The sequence below is a fragment of the Myodes glareolus genome, chromosome 9, assembly GCF_982192425.1.
Source record: "Myodes glareolus chromosome 9, mMyoGla1.1, whole genome shotgun sequence".
Classification (NCBI taxonomy): domain Eukaryota; kingdom Metazoa; phylum Chordata; class Mammalia; order Rodentia; family Cricetidae; genus Myodes; species Myodes glareolus.
Window position 1 is genome coordinate 100,881,465 of NC_142034.1, and position 5,072 is coordinate 100,886,536.

Here is a 5,072-nt window from a genome sequence, read left to right on the forward strand (position 1 = left end):
GATAGATAGATAGATAGATAGATAGATGTAATGAAAACAAAGACAAAATAAGATCCATCTAATTCACACTAAGAAAGAATAGTTGGAAGGCTCATGAAATGGTTCACTCAGGAAAGTATTCACTGCAAAAGCATAAAAACCAGATTCAGTCCCAGAATCCACATGAAAAAGTCGGGTGACAGTGTAATACCAACACTGAACAACAGAGACAGGGCATCCTGGGGCTCACTCACCAGCCTAGCTTTCTTGGGAAATTCCTGTCTCAAAAACCAAAAGGTAGATGGTGTACTGGGAATAAAAATAGAAGCGGTCCTCTGTATATGTATGTATGTATGTATATACAGAGAGAGAGAGAGAGAGAACCACTGTTTTAATATGTTAGTTATTAAATGCTATTAACATACTGCCCTAGTATGTCAGTGCTTCTGTGGGTCAGGACCTCAGGAATCCAGGCGTGGCTTAGTAGGTGCCTCAGATTCACTCAGAGTCTATAGTCAAACTGTCAAAGACCACTGAAGTCTAATCCAAACGCTCAACTGGACAAGGACCCATTTTTAAGCTCATTCAGTGTGGGGAAACCTCTTGGTAGGATAGATTTTTTGGTGGGCTGTTGAACTACAGGCCTCTGTTTCTCATTATTGGTCAGAAATGAGGCACTATCTTGAATTCACACTTAAAGGAAGAGGTTTCAGCGAGTTGCTGATCTCTGAGACTGTCTTGAACGCTGACTAAGCAAACTACATTAATATGCACACCATCCAGTCTTCTGAAAGGGTCTTCCCCTGCTCCCAATCCGTTTACTGCATTTGTCTTGCCCGCACCCTCCTGGGATTTCCTGATGCATTTGAAGTCTAATCACAGTCTCCTTGGTTGCAATATTTTTCCTCCTCATTTCTCAACCACTCCTGAAATACTCCATCCAGAGGAGCCTCGTGCAACCTATCTAGCCTGGGAGCCCCTAACCCAGTCCCTTGTCTTACAGATGGGAGCAAGGAAACTCAGACTCAGTCAAGAGAAGGGGCCTCCCCCAAACCCCAGAGGAGGCCAGAGGCAGGGCTGGGACCCTAAGCCTCATCTGTGGCATATCCCAACACACCAGGATCCTTGCTGGGAAATCAATCCAAACCAGGCGCTTGAGCTCTGGGGGGAATGCAGACATTCCATCAACATACAAATGAGGGAAACATTTAGGCGGCTCTTCTCCTTCTGTCCCCTTCCTTTTCTTCACAGGGGGCTGGCTTCATTCCCTCCTGGGAGTGGGAAGAACTCGCTAGTTAACTGAGCAGTGAGCAAGCCTTTTTGTGTGAAAACCCTAGGAGCTCTGGAGGATGCAGCTTTACTGTGGTCACACAATGCCCTCTAGCCCTGACTCGGGGTATTCCAGTAGGAAAAACTGAAAACAATGGAGGTTCAGGAAACACACAAAGCCCGATGCGTGATGACGACAAAACTGTACAACCTCGGGATCCTGAGGACCCAAGCACCCCCAAAGCCCCACGAAAATTATGGGCATGGTGCCAAATTCCCTTCAAGTTTGTCCTTTTCACAGACTCTTAAGAGGGACCACAGCAATGTTACTGAACAAAGGCATTGAAACCTTTCTACAAATTGTAACTTTCCAAATATCTGGGCCATCTTCTCTGATTTAAGAGATTACCAAAATGACCAACCATGTATGCATTTTTTTTTGTTAGTGGTGTTACTTGGTTTTTGGAGTCCTGGGAATTCATCCAGAGCCTTGCATGTGCCAGGCAAAGACTATCAGAGCATCAACGTCAGCCCTAGTGTTGCCTGCGTCTCATCCTCAAACGCTGCCTTCAAGGACATTGTGAAACTCTGGAGATAGCGTCCAGGAGTCTGACTTTTAAAATAAGAGCTTGAGGTGATTTGGGGACACGCTAAATACTGACACAAGCTAATCTAACTGTCACTGTCTCAGCTGCTTGAAGGAGTAGCTGCATAACTTAGCAATGCATGCACTTTGAAGCACATTACGGGAAAGGAGAAAACTATTCTGACACCAGCCTCTCTCACAAGCTCCTCAGTCTGAGATGGAATCGTCTCGATTTCTGGAGAAATCTATGCCACTCTCTAGAACTCTGCCCCGAGAATTTCTCCATTATTAACTCACGTGGAATGCTTCACAGACGCGAGTGTCCTGCGCAGGGCTATGCTAATCTTCTCTGTACTGCTCCAGCTTTAGTTGTGTGCCTTGAAGCAAACATGAGGAAGCTTTCACTTTTATCCCCTTGTCTGATATCAAATGTGGCAATGTCTTTCAATGATAATGATGAAAAAAATTGGAAATCTCCAAATTTCTTTTATATCCTGAGTTCTAGTTAATAAAGATGTTTATTATAATAGAGCAAAAAAAAAAATAAAGTTGGTTTTGGAGGGCAGCCAAACATGGAGAGATTCTGTGGCAAGCAGGTAGCTATTCTCTGGAATCTGCTTGCTTCCTTTCAGTGGCTTTGGGCTTTCTCTGCATAGAGCCTGAGCTTCAACCCGTCTTCCCATTCCCATCTTTGGCACATCATCTCACCCCAGACCACAGCCCATTCTTTTTCCTGTTCAGCCCCCTACCCTCATCCTAACCTCTAATTCTAATCCTTGGCCCATTTATCTCTGAGGGCAATGTGTGCCCAGTGGGGTTTGGAAAAAGATTTTGAACAGATCTTGGGGCCGTATTTGGGGCAGGCAGTGTGTTATGATTGGGTAAGTGACAGGAAGATTGAGGGAGAAAATAGAGCCTTGTGGGGGGATGGCATGGGGGAAGAGATGTAAGAGTCAGTAAAACTCTGCATAAGCCCGGGGACCGAACTATCCAGTTCCCAGGATCCCAGTAGCTATGTCAAGCTAGGTGAGTTGGCATGAATCTATAACCCCAGTGTTTGGGAAGGAGGTGGGGACAGGCAGATCCTAGGGTCTCACTAACCACTCAGACTATTTAAAACTGATAGTTCTAGGTTCAATGAGAAATTGAATTTTGTCTCAAAAAAGCAAAAGGTGGGAGAGCAATTGAAAAAGACACCATGGATGATCTTATCACTCTCTACCTCCATGACCCCATCTCCACTCAACCAAAGACAAAATAGCAACAACAAAAACCAGAAAGAAAGAAAATAGAATCCTATTGCTGGCTTGTTGAGATGACTCAGGAGGTGAAGGCACTTGTCACACAGGCTTACCGACCTGAGTTCAATCCTCCATACCTACGATGAAAGGGAAGAACTGACCCCTGAAAGTTGTCTTCTGACTGCTATATCATATTCTGCCTGAAATAACCACCCCCCCCCTCCTTCCCTCATTTCCTTTCCCTCTCTTTCTCCCTCTCTCAGGCAGAAATGCCCACTGTGAATAGCTTTGGGCATAGTTCAGCACGAAAGTGTTTCCTTAACATGTGCAGAGACCAAGGTTGGGTCCCCAGCACTGTAAAAGTAGTAATAAAATAATGTAAGTATAATCTGAATAGAAAACCCTACAGAGACAGAAAACATTAGCATTGCTAAGGGTGAGAGGAAGAGGGGAAATGGGAATGTGTGATGGAGCTACAGACAAAATTATTTGGGGGCTACTGATAACAGTTGTAAACTTTATCAAACACCCAAGCTCACTAACTGTAAACTTTGAAGAGATGAATTTTATGGCCTATGACATCCCCAAAAACAATTGAACAAATGAATATGATCTTATTTTGAGGACCAAGTAGCCGAGGCCTGAGTCATCTCAGCTACATATAGAATCACAATTTAGACTTAAATTCTTGACAATTTCATACATATGTTTTGGCCATTTTCAACCCTCTCTCCATCATTTTTGATTCCCCTCACACTCCTATGGAGTCCTTCTCCTTCCTAAGGAGGCTTTCCTGATCTCATGCCTCTTGTTGTTTTGGGTAGGACTTTAACTTGGGCAACCTGCCAGTGGCCCCATCCCTGAAGAAATGACTCTTGCTTCATCGGCAATCAGTAACTGTCAGTATCCTCAGCTGGGAGTCAGGTCTCACAAGCCGTTTCCCAGCCTGTGCTGGGATGGGGATCAGACTCAATCCTATGCAGGTCTTGTGAGTGTTTGGGTAAAACAGGCAAATACACATGACACCGTCCGTAAGGGAGGATTCTGAATCCTTCCTATGGGAACCTTCTTCCAAGCTCAGGAGTGTGGTCCTGCCACCTTCTGCTTTTACCTCATCTCTGTCCTTCCTCGTGATAATCACTGACTGTCCAAATCATTCTGACACATCAAAGCAGAAGGCAGACTTACTACTTAGGAGTCTTTAATATTCTATTTTTTTTCAGAAAAATACTCATATTTGTATGTATGTTTAAATAATAGCCCTCATACAATATTCTGTATTAGAAAGAGCTGTGAATCCCTCAAGGATGGATTAGCCATGGTGATACTTTCTGAGGATCAGTTTCAGTTTCATGAGAAGACAGATGAAAGGTTTAGGGTGGGTCCAGGCCACCATCAGCTATGTGTTCAGCTGGGTTTAGCTCCCTTTGCCTAATTTGTCTTTGCTTCTTTGCAGATTCTACCCTAGGGGCAAGCACAGCTGCTTTCTCTTCTGGTGCTCTGGGCTCAGTTCTGAGGTTTAGGTTAGTCTGTCGGTTCCCTGGAACTGTCTTAGTGGGTAGGGAGAAGATGCTTTGTACAGTCACACTTCCAACCCGGGCAGCGAGGGTGATCCAAGCGGACCCCAGGGATCTGCACAGTACGGGAGTATAGAAGTGGGAGAAAATTGCCCAGTACCACAGGAGTCCATGCTGGCTTACTTCCTCAGTGCCCAGCACATATGTATTTAATAGATATCCATTGAATTAAACCAAACCTGTAATATAAATACCAGCTTCTGAGTGGCTACTTGGCTCTGAAAGGTAGACAGTGCAGGATAGACATACGACATGAAACCGTCACAGGATTCGCAGTTGATAAATGAAAAGGTCAACAGCCTTAAATGCACTTCAAGCAGTTGAGAAAGTCTGCTGGAGCTCTAGGGCGAGCCAAGGTCTGAGCATCAGCCATCAGCTGGTGATGTCTGCCGTGGGCAGAGCATGGAAAGCTGAAGCACA

The 5,072-nt window shown here is 44.8% G+C and overlaps 1 pseudogene; it reads right to left on the reverse strand.

Annotated features, from left to right (window-relative positions):
• Positions 1-2,125: 2,125 nt before the first annotated feature.
• Positions 2,126-2,224, reverse strand: LOC146892822 (U6 spliceosomal RNA; annotated as a pseudogene).
• Positions 2,225-5,072: the final 2,848 nt, after the last annotated feature.